Genomic DNA, 15,614 nt, shown 5'->3' with positions numbered 1-15,614 from the left:
TATGAGTTCTGCCACCCATATAAATTCACAACCATTCGGCCCTGGGTATTGTAATATCCCACCTGGTAAACTTGGCACCCATCTATCATTCCAAATTTGAATTTTTTCACCTGTTTCAACCCTCCATATTAAGTGATCTAGTAAGACTTTCTTCCCTTCCATTAGACTACGCCAAGCCCAAGAGCGTTGATGACCAAGGGATGCCTCTAGGAAAGATCTTTGAGGGAAATAGACTGCTTTGATGAACTTTGCCCATAGTGAATCAGGGTTATGCCACAGCCGATATGCCACCTTTGTGAGTAGGGCTAGGTTCTATCTACTTGGGTCTCGAAAACCAAGTCCACGGCGGGGTCAGGGTTAGCATAAGGCTGGATTTTACACAACATCTAAAGGCTTCATTTGAATCTCTCACTTTTCGACATATATATCGTGAAGCTAACATGGTGGTAGATGTACTTGCGAAGGAAAGTGCTCTTACACAAGATGCCTTCTTAACGATCACCCCCCCCTTATCTCCTCTAGGTTCTATTGTTTGATATATTAGGTCCTTTAAATAAATAAATTTCTTTCCTACAAAAAAAGAAAAAGAAAAAAAGTGGTGCTGACTATCTGCCAGATAATTATCAAGATTGGCACCTTTAGAAGTAGATACACAATGATTTACCTTAATAAGTAGAGAACTACAATGGGATGCCACTAGATGTCCTATATATATAGATTTTAAATTTTAAAATTTTCGTTGTTTGTTTTAATTGGTGCTAGGAGAATCTATTTTCTCTTCCTAGTTTTCTTATATCATTGTTGAGAATAATAGAACTAGTGAAGTTGGGTGTATTCGGTGCAATTGAAGTTGCGAGTTGAGTGGTTTGGTTCCCAATTTGTCTGGTTTTGTATGGCTGTTGTATTTCTTTTTCGCTTTAATATCAATGACCTTTTAGCTTTTTTTTCTTTTCATTATTATTTTCAAACAAATTTTCATTTATACCAAACTTATTTTTCATTTTATAATTTATTATCTACAAAAAGTCACCAAACCATTTTTCATTATTGTACTTATTTCTTTTAAATAGGCATAATAGAGAATTGAATTGATTAAAAAAAAAAGCCTTAATCTTTTATAATTTTCAACTTACGTATAATAGAGACTTTTTTGTATCAATTCTCATTTTCAAATTTTTTTTTATTATTTAAAAGAAACAAATATAATAATTTTTTTTTTGGTAAAAAAGGAAAAATAGTTTGGTAGTTTTTGTTTAGGATAAACTATAGAATGAAAAATAAGTTCCGCAAGTCAAAATGAAAATTTGATAAAAAAGGAAAAAGAGAATTGAGAATTTAAATCATTAAGATTGGGGTGAAAAAAAGGAGAAACAATAGAGTTTTCATAAAAAGAATGTATATTTACTATACATTCAATTTGCATTTAGATTTTAAATAACTCTAAAATCTATAATAGACTTATAATTCATTATGAATTTTGGAGGTTTTTCATTTCTTTTAAATAGAAATAGAATTTAAAATGTTACAAAATGCATAAAAAAAGGAATAAAAAAAATCAAAAAATGAGACTCAGAATTGATACAAAAAGGTCCAATGGCCCCCTCACAGCCATTAAAAAAAATATATGGTTACTTTCCTTATTTTCTCCTATTTTCTTTTCTTTTCACATGTAAAATATCTTATCTGCCCCTCCACCCCCCAAAAATAAATAAAATTTGTAAAGATAAAGATAATATAAATGTTATTATCCATAATCCAACTGTTACAATTAAAATTTGAAGGAATAAATAGTTAAATTCCAACTATATATAAACTAACTCATAATCCCTAAGTTTTTTCGTTATTTATTCTCCTATTTCCATTCCTATTTATTCTCTCTTCTTTCCTTTCTTATTTCTTCTATGCTCTTTCTTCACTCCTCACACACCTCACACGCGGTTTAAAAAAAAAAAAAAAAAATTTTTTTTTTTTTTTTTCACCCTCACCCTCTCTCTCCTCTTCTTTTTTTTCTTTTTTTCCTCTCTTTTTTTTTTTTTTTTTTTTTTTTTTTTTTTTTTTTTTTTTTTTTTTTTTTTTTTTTTTTTTTTTTTTTTTTTTTTTTTTTTTTTTTTTTTTTTTTTTTTTTTTTTTTTTTTTTTTTTTTTTTTTCCACTCACCCCCCACCCCCCACCCCCCCCCTCTCCTCCTCCTCCCCTCACCCCACCCCTCCCCCCCCCCCCCCCTCACTATTTTTTTTTTTTCTTTTCCCTTTGGCCTCCCCTCCATTTTAATTAAACAACCACCACTTTTTTTTTTTTTTTTAAAACCCCTTCCTTTTTATCCCCCCCCAAGATATATATGTGCCCCCCCCTCTTGATATTTTTGCATTCATATAGTATAACTTTGCATCAGGCCAAGATATGTACGTCTTAACTACGAAGGTAGTACTGAGTAGGATATACAACTTTATTGATCACTCGGTGTATCCAGTTTCAATAATCACTGTTCACTATTCACAAGTACTATTCATTTTACTATTCACGTGACACTAGTAAGTTTACTTTTCTGAATTCTAGTTAATTTTCTTTACTGTCTTTATAAACTTTATATAATGAAGGAAGTAGTAGATAAATTTACTGTTTATATTTATCTTTTGCATAATTGTAATAATTTTTCACAAATAGAAGAAGTATTTTGCAGTTTACTTGAATATTACAAAACAATTGTGAATATTATAGAACTTCCACAACCATATGTTGAACAAGGATGAACTCTTCCAATAGAAATCCACGAACTTATCTTTGATAAGTTAGCATCTTCTATTAAACCAACCAATACTATAGTACAAAAAGAACAATTAAGAAATAAGTTTAAAAATCAAAGACAAATATATGTGATATATTTAGCAGTAAAACATTTTGACAAAAAAGAAACAGAATTACCTTGGTATAATCTTATAAAAGGAATAAAATATAAAAGTCCCACATCAATGGGATTTGATCCTTATACATACGAATTACTCATGTCTGAAACTCTAGAAATAAAAAAACATGAACTTAAAATAGAAATTTTACACCAAAGAAATATTGGTGATGAACTTGTTTATATAAGAACAAAAATTCAACAAAATTATAACAGAATCTATAATATTATGAATAAAGATCAAGTAGAAATAGGAAAAAAAGATATTAAACATATGAATAAAATTGAAAGAAATAATCATAGATTATTTGAACAAATTAAGAATTTAATAAAATTTTATGGAAATATTAAACAATATATGGAGCCTAAACAAAATGAATTAAATACAGCAATTTATAATGAAGATAGTGATAATTACGAATTAGAATAATTATGCAAAAACTAGTAGAAACATACACAGTATATATATCTGCTTTACAACATAGTCAAACAAATAACGGAAAGAAAATAGCTTTTTGTAGCTTATTAGAATATTTTAAACATGCAGTAAATATTATTGAACTCCCTAAAGAAACTATTATTCAAGGAATAACTTTACTAAGTGAAATAAGAGAACTTATATTTGATAAATTAGCGTCATCCATAGAATCCACAAATTCAAAATTATTATCACAATTTACATAATTAAAAGAAGACACAAGATCAAAGAGACAAAAATATTGTATACATAGGTTTTCGAGTTATTTCGATCAACTTGACGAAGAACTCCCTTGGTATAAAAATATAGAAAATATAAAAATGAAACTAGCTATATCTTACGGATATGAACCATTTGATTGAAGTTTAACTTTAATCGAAACAATAAATATAAAAACTCAAGAAATGAAGATAGAAATCCAAAAACAAAAAGATATAAGTGATGAGGTAGTAATATTAAAACAACAAATCAGAAATAATTATGATAATATACATAGATTAACTGCTCTAAGATATTTAGGCCCACAAGGTCCTACCCTAGAAGCGAGGAACTTCTAAAAGAATTTAGACAACAAAATAATGAATTATTTGAAAAAATTGAAATATTATTAAAACAATTTGAATAAATAATTAGAGTAAATGAAGAAAATGACAGCTTATTTGAAGATTATCATAATTCAGAAGAATATTACTAAATGGATCAAGAAAATAAAAATTATAAAAATGAACTAATAATACTTAGACAAAATCAAGATTATATAAAAAGTGAATTAGAACAAATTATGTCTGTAACAAACCAATTAAAATTACAACAATTACCAACAAGTGAAGATATACATAAACTAATCTTTTTCTTTGAACAAGAGCAAAATAGACATATAAAGTATAAATAAATATTTAATTTATTAAACGAAAGATGTGATAAAGTAAATATTAGATGTGATCAAATAATGAAAAAATTAGAATATTTAGAAAATATAATTAAACAAATAGGATATTAGGCTATGGAAGACAACCTTATATATCAACAAATTTTACAACAAGCCAAAGAATATCACCCAGAAACAGAAGGTTTATCAAAATATGATCCAGGATAACCCACTGATAAAATTCTCCTTAAACAAAATAATGTAATTATATTATTACATTTAAAACTCCTGAATAACATAGAACAATTACATAAAGATTTACTTTTATTACAAGATTTAGTACCAAAGAAAACTACAGTAAATGATATATTATCTTAAATGAAAAATCTAAATATTAACAAGACAACAGGAATAGATAGATTCAAACAACCAAAACCCTTAGCTAAATTTTACGTGCAAAAATCATGAGTAAAATGATAAGAAGATTTTCTAATAGACAGATAGTAGGACAGTCCTCCAAAACTTCAGAAAGCCCACAAGAAAATAAAATAATAGAAATTGTAGATATAAATAAAAATATAGAAATATTTAAGAATAATGCTTTAAATCTATTAAACCCTAAAACCTTATATAATACAACAAACTTCCCAAGAGATACCGTATTTATAAGACATAAAAACGAAGAAATTGTAAGTTGTTTAGAAGGACAAACCATCAGATTACCAATGGTGGACAAAGAATTAAAAATATTATTAAAACCAAAGCATATTAAATTAATACACACTGGAATATTTGTGGTTTGAATAAAATCCCTTACTCGAAAACACTTAGGCACTAAAGCCTTGGTAACAATATATAATTCTAGATGGAAAAACACAAATTCAATTAATGGAAATAGATATGAACAATAATGTAGGATTAATATTCTTCACCCCTGATATGTTAATTGATAAAGAAGCTTTTATAAATAATATACAGATAGGAATACAAACTAAAGGATATGAAAGATTTAAAGGAAACAATCTTATAATTTGTATAGGATTTTTAGGAGCCGGAATACAAAATTCAACCACTAATTATAAAATAAATATAAAAGATATAGTAGAAAATACGGCTAGTAAAGGAGTAAAAGCCATAACACTCCCTAAAATAGACTCTTTTGAATATGCAGGATTACCATGGAACATTTCTCAAATAGTGCAAAACGATACACAAACGACAATAACTCCATCTGATCACTCAATGTATCATACAGCTAAAGGAGAAACATTAATAAAATTCACAAACTACACAACCCTAACCCAACCTAAGACAGACACTGATATTGAATCAATTAGTGATTAAACAAAACAAAATGGATATCAAAAATACTTTAAAAGAAATGCACCAATCAATAGATAAATTAACAAATAATATAGCAATAATTACCAAATTAGTAGAAGAACAATGTAAAAAAGATAAGTTAGAACAATAAAACAAATTAAAGGCTATAGAAAAACAGAAAGAACTTGTTATAACACCCGATACAAATACTACCTATGAATCTGACATAGAATTCGAATCAGAAATATCAAATATTATTAATACGGAATATGTTATAGATCCAGATCATGAGTATATACAAGAAATTATAGATAATATAAATAATGAATATATGGAACCACAAGAATCTAGAGCTAGTGCTTCAAATCCACCTCAAAATACTCACATACGAGATACAACAATGAATACTGAAGATGGATCATCAGGAATGAATATACCTAGACCATCTGCACAACATAGAGATATATTTTGGTTACCGGGAAATACCAACAATTTTAATCATAATACACAATGGAAATCTAGAGGACAAAGATACCCTACAGATGAACCGATAATACTCCAGAATCATGAACAATGAGCTATATTAAATATAATACATCATGATCCACAAAAATGGAATACTGTTATATCTATTTGGAAACAAAGAGTTACTAATGATATTTATAAAAATTTTAATGTAGAAAATTTAACAACAGAAGAATTATTTGCTAGATTAGAAACATATTTAGGTGACTCAGTTAAAGTGATATGGGAAAAATTTAAACAAGAATATCAACCCACATATCAATATTTAATAAATCTAGGAAATAATCCATTCAATTTATTAAATTATGTAGGACAATTAGTCACTGGAAAAGACCCAAATTTAGGAAACACTACAAAACAGGCTGATGCCCTAAAAACATTAGAACAAATGTCTTCACAGATTATCGATATATTAAACAATTTTGTAATGATTACATGTATTATGGAATAAAATCAGGATTATATTTTAATAAAGAAATAAGTGACAAACTATTTTTAAAATTACCCGGAATATTAGGACAACAAATACTAGAAGCTTGGAATAATTTTTTAAAAGACAAGGCTGAGCTTATAAATAAAGCAGATATGCACGGCCTCGGTATAAAGGTACAATTTATAATGGAAACACTCAAAGCTAAATGTGCAGACCAATTAGCACAAAAACAATTAAAGGGTGATAATAACTATTGCGATATAATGTATGTCCCACAACAATACAATAGAAATATACCCTTCTATAGAAAACAAGCTAAACAAAATAGAAATTATCAGAATTCGAAATACAATACAAATTCCACTAAAGGCCAAGATAGCTATATATTAGTAAACCTCGAAATACAAATTCAAATTACTCTATCCCAAAATCTACAGCTAGAAAACCATTTTTATCTCAAGATAAACATGTTCGAAGATATGACTCTAGAAGGACATATAAACAACAATTAAAGTGTTATACCTGCGGCAATACAGGACATTTTAGTAATAATTGCCCAAATTTACAAAATACATATACTCAGAATGCTTATTTAGTACAAAATACAAATCAAGCGTTATTAGAAATTGACAAAGATGTTTCAGATATAGAAAGCATTAATAGTACAATTACTATACATGATAGGGAAGATATAGAACAAGAAGATCTTGAACAAAAACCAATAGAAGAATTATTCCACAACATCAATTTAAACCATATTTATTAAATGACAAGTTGTTCTCATAATTGGATAAACAACAAAGGCAACCTACAAATAGGATGTCTCTACTGTGGCTTTTGGCCATCTTTACAAAACCGGTATCAATGTAACAAATGTTATAAAGAAGCCTGTAAATCTTGCCTTACTGGCAAAACCTCTCCATTTTTACGAACACCCGAATATTCAAATATAACTCTTCTCTCACCTACCTCAACCCAAAACACACCTGTTCTACAAACTACAACTGCACCTTCTGATCTTAGATTAACACAAATTGAATCCAATTCTCGCCAACATAATGCACAACTTCAAACTCGCGTTTCAGCCCTCGAATCTGATATAGTCACTATTAAATCTGATATTCAAACTATGCACACAACCCTACATACCTTAACATCACAGGTCCAATATATTACTGAATTATTACAATTAAAACAACATTCTCAATCACCGCCTAACGAGCTATATAACACTGAATATTCCACAAACTCTGACCCCACTTCATTCCCTACTTTCCAATGTTCACCTCAACCAACTTTAAATACTCTTTTGGTCAAAGTCAAACTAACAATTCTTTCCACTAACAAAGAGATATTTCTTATCGCCCATGTTGACACAGGATGTACAAAAAACCTCATTTCTTCCCATTTTATCTCTGAACATGATACTCAACCCATATCTAACCCACAAACCACGATCAGTTATGGTATTGATAATATTCCACATATATATACTCATCAACTCAAACCTTCCACAATTGCTTTTCGCAACCATTGTAAACAGTACTCTCTTTCCTACCCCCTTGACACCGTTTATATCAAAACCGACATGCCCCCTTCTATCGATATGCTTTTAGGCTTAAATTTCCTTTTAAATCACAATGCGGGTCTTCTAATCACCAAAGAGGCCCTTCTTCTCTTTGATGGTTCTACCCTTACACCCACGGTTTCTACCAATGAATATCGCGCGTCACGCCGTCGCATCACCCAATCAGAGTCGGCAACTTCGCGTGGTGGTATCATTAAGTTGACTTCCAAAACTCAAAAAACAAAACCCATTAACATTTCTTCAAATACATGCGCCTGTACACGAAATCAATGTGGATTACCTCCACTTCAATTACAATATAATGAACATATTGCAGAAACTTCTGAAAAAGGAACAATGAATGACTTCTGCATAATAGAACCTGAACATTTTGAACATCTGATTACAGGAAAATCTTTATACTATAGTCTTGATTCAAACAATGAAATCCAACAGATAATTAGAAATTTAGAAAAACTAGAAATCATAGCAAATGATAATCCACTTAAACATTGGAATGTTACAAAACCAATTTGTAAATTAGAAATAATTAATCCTGAAATGCGAATAGATACAGGACAAGCGAAATATACACCTAAAGATAATGAAGAATTTCTATTACACATGAAAGAATTATTAGAATATAAATTGATACAAAAATCAAATTCTAGACATTCTAGTGCAGCCTTCATTGTAAATAATCATGCTGAACAAATTAGAGGAAAAACTAGAATGGTAATAAATTATAAAAGATTAAATGATAATACACATGAAGATTCTTACAAAATACCTGAAAGAGATTATTTGCTAAGTTATATACAAGATTGTACAATATTTAGCAAATTTGATTGTAAATCAGGTTTCCACCAAATAAAAATGCATAAAGACTCGATAGAATGGACAACCTTTTCTACAACCTTAGGACATTTCGAGTGGTTAGTAATGCCCTTTGGATTAAAAAACGCTCCATCTGTCTTTCAAAGACGAATGGATGATATATTTTTAAAATACAAGCAATTTGCTATAGTCTATATCGATGATATTTTAGTCTATAGTAAAACACCTCAAGAACATATAAGTCATTTGAAAATAATATTTGTCGAATTTATGAATAATGGTATAATTATTTCTAAAAAGAAAATGGAAATTGGTAAACAATACATTAAATTCTTAGGAATGGAATTAGGCAATGGTACTATTAAGTTACAACCCCATATTGCCACAAAAATACAAGACTTTCCTAATAAATTAACATCAATAACACAAATTCGATCATTTTTAGGCTTAGCTAATCAAGCTAGACCTTTTATACAAAACTTAGGAAAATATTTAGGACCTTTACACCATAAAACTTCACCGAATGGAGAACATAGATGGAATAATCAAGATATTCTTCTTGTACAAAAAATTAAAAATCTTTTCTTAAATATTCCCTCATTAAGATTACCTACAGATAAGGATTATCGAATAATAGAAACTGACGGTTGTGAAGATGGCTGGGGAGCCATTTTAAAAATTAAACCATCAGAACAACACCCTAAATCAACTGAAGAAATCAGTAGGTATAACTCAGGAAAGTTTAGTATAAAAACATTGACCTCTGTTGAATACGAAATTGAGGCCTTATTAAAAGGACTTGATTGTATGGAAATATTCCTAACAAATCGACCATTTACAATTCGAACTGACTGTGAAGCCATAGTCAAAGCATATAATAATTTAAATGAAAGGAAAATACAACATAGGAGATGGGTTCTTTTAAGAAACCATTTTTATAATAGAGGATATAAAATTACAATAGAACATATAAAAGGTGTAGATAACAAAACTGCTGATTTACTATCCAGGATACACCAAATTTTACAGGACCCTGGTTAACCTCCTCTATTTTATGATTACACAGGAAGATGATATGATCCGAGATCTCATACAAAGGAGTAATACAACTCCAGAACAAAGCTCTTCAGCTTCTCCTCTGATAACCCCCTCACAATTATTGAATAATACATTCTCACCACAAACACGGCGTTTACCTGCCAGCATAATGGGAACAGTCGGTAATTCAAATACCAGTGCAGCTCGCACATTCCCTTCTTTCTCACCACACAGAATTCCCTCTCCCCCAGAAACTATAAACTTTGGAAAACATATTCTGTTCAAAAACTCTCACATGAAGTTTGAAAATAGCAATGGCTATATGATCAGTGATGAAGAGCAAATATGTTTGGACAACATATGGTACAATGCAAACAAGTGCATCACTCAACATAAAGCTATCTCAGGATTAGCCAATGCCATACATGCTGCTGCTTTCCTATACGGACAACTGCGAACAAAGAAAGGCAAGGCGAAGTTCTACGTCGTCTACCAAGGACACAATACTGGCATTTTTCTTGATTGGGAAGATGTTGCAGAAGCTACAAAGGGTTATCCCACTCCTTTCTTCAAGGGATATGAGACCCTCGAACAAGCACAGATCTTTGCCAAGTCGATGATTGGCCCAACATATTACGTAGATCCAAAACTACGTAATGCTCCTCCTCAACAACCCTCTTTCTCCAACATGGCTCAGAGAAACACAACTTGTATACAATGCGAGCCAATCAAGAACAAAAACAGGGAACTCTTGGATCAAGTAGCCAATTGTTCTATGAGGATAAGCAAGTTACAAATAGAAAATGCTACAAAAGAAAGACTAATTCAGCGTTTAGAAGCTTCGAACAAAAGCCTCTTAGCTGATTTACAACTTTACAAAGCACAAGATACTCCATCAGCAAACGATGCTCAACAAGTTGAACAAATATCACCAGGCTCTAGCTCACAATCACCAATGGAGGCCTTCAAAACAGAAATACTTGGAGAAATAGAAGCTCTCCTCCAACAAAAATTCACACAATACAGCGGAAGCTATCGTGGGCCCATAAACCCACAGGACGAACAAGAAAGAACATTGACCCCACAAGAAGACACTGAATATGAAATAATACGACGAAGACACAACAAAGGAAAGTCTCCGTCAGCATCACAAAATCTACTAGAAATGTAGATTGAACAAAGGGGTGATTCCCTAACCATCCGTCTCACACCCAAACGACGTTAAACTTAGGGATGGTTTTTGTGGACCTTAACAAAACCACAAGGATTTTGGCCCAATCCATAAAGGACCACATGGTTCATAGGACAACCATGTAAAACTACATAATTGTCCTTAACCCTCGATCCGGGCTACAACAGGATCCATGCTAGTACCAAGCATGAAAAACATTGGGTAAACTAGGCCAGGCTAGTATAAAACCGGCTAACCCTGAACACGGGTTACAAAACGTAGTGTTTATCACACTTGAGCATGCTAAGGATAAAAGTATGCCAGGCAAGAACCCTGTCTGTAAAATATGGGTTACCCACCTGAACCAAACCAATGTGGAAAACAGTAGTTTTATACTACATGGAATGCCACGGGGTGGTTCTTGAAGAAATACCAAATCTACGGTCCCCAGCAGAGTACACAGCTGCATGCGTAGAGGGTGTTGCATGGAATCATCCCTTTAATCATTAAAGTGACACCTCAATGGACAAAGTTGTAAATACCAAAAAGGGCTAAGGGTATTCTAGTACCCTGAAAAATGTACCTTAGTCCTTTTACTTCCATCTTTTTAATAACTTGACAAGTGTAATAGTACATTGTAACTTAGCTTGAAATGGTGACATGTGTACTTAGGAATAGTACTCTCCCTTTGCCTATAAATAGAAGTAGCTAGTGTGAGATGAAAGAGGAGGAAGGATAGCAATAGATGAAGGTGAAGGTGTGAAGTTTCTTTCTCTTCTTGGCTCTCCAAGTGTAATGGTGCTCACTCTTGTAACAAGCTCTTACTTTGTAACATGCTCTTGAAGAAATAAAGACAAGCTTTCATAATGGTATGTTTTGATCTTTTCTCTACTTAGTATTTAGTTAACACTTCGGGGATCCCGAAAGGGAACCCTAAGTGGTTAAGATGTAGCTTATCTTGTGCCTCTGTTTTTATTATTTTTTTCTATTAATTTCTTAGAGGAAGGATTTGAGGATGAAAGCCTACAGTCGTGCTTCTATCATCTCTCCTAGGCCCCTCTAAATTTTGACATCATGCATCATCTGCACTTTATATGTATATTCACTTCTTTCATTTCTTTCTTTAATTTCTTCGAGGAAGGATTTGGGATGAATAGCCTACAGTCGTGCTTCCTTCATCTCCTAGGCCCCTCGATAATTTTTCATGCATCTCATTAGACCACATAACCAGAAATGGTCGGCTCTGCCGCTATATTTGGTGACAGGTGGTATGCATTTCATCTGTAAATTCATACTCTTGTAAATATTTGGTATTCATTTTTTTAATCTTTCAAACAAAGTTTTAATTACTGTTACAAGGATGAATCTGGCATAAATTCCTCCTGTAAGACCAGTTTAATTTTAGAAAACTATTAAGATCTGATGTGCTAGTCCTAAATTCCAACATAAGTCCCGCTTGCTGTGTGCGTTAGGGCAATTGGTTGTGGCTGGACATTAGCTCTGATAGAATTCTGAAAGCTAGGCATGTGATGGTGCACCGAAGGATTCAGAGTAACAACCATTTAAAATTGTTGAAAAAGATTAAAGTTTTATGTGTTTTACTCAGGGTCTTCACTTACCCAATAAGGATTGAGATCGTTAGGAATTGTGTGTCTTATAAGTCTGTTCTAGACCTCTTCTTCTTCTACCAGTCTCTTGAACTTCTTCAAGCCAGACTCATGTTAAGGACTGATAGGAACGAAACCTGGTTTCATACTTTCTAATAGGTCCTGCCAAGGGGAAACCTTTGGACAGCAGAAATACACCAGCTAGCATATGCTATGTGGAGTGTAACACTGTAAGTGGTCCTTCCAGGAAGAGTTTCGACTATTCAGTTACAAAGTCTGTGACTTGGTTGTATTCTTGGTGACGGGACAGGAAGGTTGGTAATTTGGACAGCCGGATCACAAAAGCCCTGACCTTCAAAATATCTTGAGGGTTAAAAAAAAAAAAAAAAAATAAAAAAAAAGTCACGTGATCAACGGTGATGAGATTAAACGATTTGTTCACTCCCGCCCATGTGCCCCCCCCCCCCCCCCCCCCCCCCCCCCCCCCCCCACCAATTAATATATAAATATATATTTTTTTTTTTTTTTTTTTTTTTTTTTTTTTTTTTTTTTTTTATAATAAAATTCTTAATAAAAAAAAAAAAAAAAAAAAAAATTTTTTTTTTTAATCCACCCAACATAATATAAAATAATATTATTTTTTTTTCCCAAATTATTTTTTCTTTATATTTTTTTTTTTTTAATAACCCCCCCCCTTTTTTTTTCCCCTTTTTTTTTTACCTTAAAATATCATTCTAAAAATAAAAAATTACCCATATTTTTAATGTGCAGGCCCACGTCTGTAATATGATAAAATAAGCTAAAGGTGAGACTCAGGGCCCCCCACAGTATGTGTGGTGAAAAAGTGTCACTGCTCTCTCGACAAGGAGGTGATTCAGATTGTTATTATTTGCACCTCCCTCCCTCCTCAAAAAAAAAAAAATGTTGAATCCTGGCTCCGCCTCTGGCCCTAAGTCTAATTTTCATATCCTTCCTGAAGGATCCTACAAGTTGTCTGTGACACTTCCAAACCCAATCACATGAAATCTAACATGCTGAGAATAAAATCTTCTATAGTGTGAGTATCATGTTAGATTTTATATAATTGGTTTCTAGGTCCCCTTCGAGGTTCTTGTATAAGAAGCTGATCAGACTAATTTAACTTTGTCAAGTCAACAAGTTAAATTCAATTCTCTATCCAATCATAATTATGATCATGCCTCATGTGGGGATACAATACTTAAAAAGCCCAAGGATGGGGGAAGCGGAACCTCTCCACCCAAGCAAGTCGTTTCCCCATCCTCAGTTGGGCTGACAGAGGCCTGTCCATGTACTATAGGCAGCCCATGTGTGAGGGTGGGAGAATGGAAGGACGAGCTGCCTGGGTGGAGAGGATCTGGACTTGTGAATCTTATCTTGTACAAGAAGGTCCAAAATATCCAAGGAATCAATCAAATGATGAATCTTCACCGTGTGTCTTATGTTGGTTTCATGCGTTTGATTCTTACGATGTCTTAGATTTCCTTATATAAGGAAAAGATCCAGATTTGTGAAATAATAGAAAAAGAGGAGAGAGAAATGTAGGAAAGGTGCTCAAGTAATGGGTAACCAACCCTTAACCTTCCCTGCCTAGTAAATGACATACCCTACATGGCCTTTTCTTTATCTATGTCATCAATATGAAATCTAAAGTTGTATAACCCATTACTGGCAACTAGTATAAATTATACATATGCCAAATAAGTAACTATTGATATTCATAAATATTTTAGGATATTATTAACAAAAATTAAAATAAATTTTTTCTTCTCTCTAGGTTAGATTGATATTTTTGCTCATACTTCTTATAGCATAAAAAGTTTCTTGGAATACAATATAGTGTACATAAGCTCACTACTCTTGAAGGCTTGAAGCATGATTAACTCATTAGTTTTGAAGAACAAATAACTTTTTTTCATAATATCGACTTCCTCGAAGTTTGAGGACATTGAGAATAGAAAAGAATTACAGAGCCTAAAAGAATATTATCTCTCTTGAAAAACCTATATATTGAACTTCGTCAAACAACAACAAGAAGAAGAAGCCTTCCAACTGGTTAGCTACGTGGATTCTTGCCTTCCAATTAGCTCTATTTGATGTCATGCTAGACACAAGGCCTATGCATATCCTTTCTCACCACTTCTCTTAATGTTATCTTAACTCTGCCCTGGCTTTTCTAATTCCTTCAATCTGAATTATATTACTTCTCTAAACAAGGGCATTTACAAACCTACCTTGAACGTGGTCGTGCCACCTTAAACGACTTTCTCATAGCTTATCACTTATTAGAGCTACTCCTAGACCAACTCTAATATGATCATTTACTATCTTATCCTTCCTAGTTTTACCACTCATCAATCTTTGCATTCTCATTTTTGTTACACTAAGTTTATCTACACGATTCTTTTTAACGATGTAAGAATCTGCACCATACAACATAGCTGGTCTAACGACAGTCCTATATAATTTTCCTTTAAGTTTTCAAGGAATACGTCGATCACACAAGACTTTGGATGCACCTCTAACCTATTTTAATTCTTTAGGAAACATGATCCTCTATCATCTTTTTTTGTTTATGATTGAATCAAGGTATCTAAACAATTACTTTGATGAATCTCCTTATCATCAAACCTCCTACCCAAAAAAAAAAAAGAGAATATTTTACATGGCACCCACTATTATTAGGGTAAAACTAGTGACCACCCACTATTATGTTCTAAATAACATGACACTCACTGTCAAAATTACAAGTTACACACAGTTAAGTTTTTCTATCAAGTGATAGGAAGAATGACCTAAATGCCCTTACCCCCATTTAACTCATTTAAAGTTTGGCATGACATTATTG

Source organism: Hakea prostrata, unplaced genomic scaffold (assembly GCF_041222555.1).
Source record: "Hakea prostrata isolate BN-2017 unplaced genomic scaffold, UWA_Hpros_2 contig_77, whole genome shotgun sequence".
Lineage (NCBI taxonomy): Eukaryota > Viridiplantae > Streptophyta > Magnoliopsida > Proteales > Proteaceae > Hakea > Hakea prostrata.
This window is presented reverse-complemented; position numbering follows the sequence as displayed.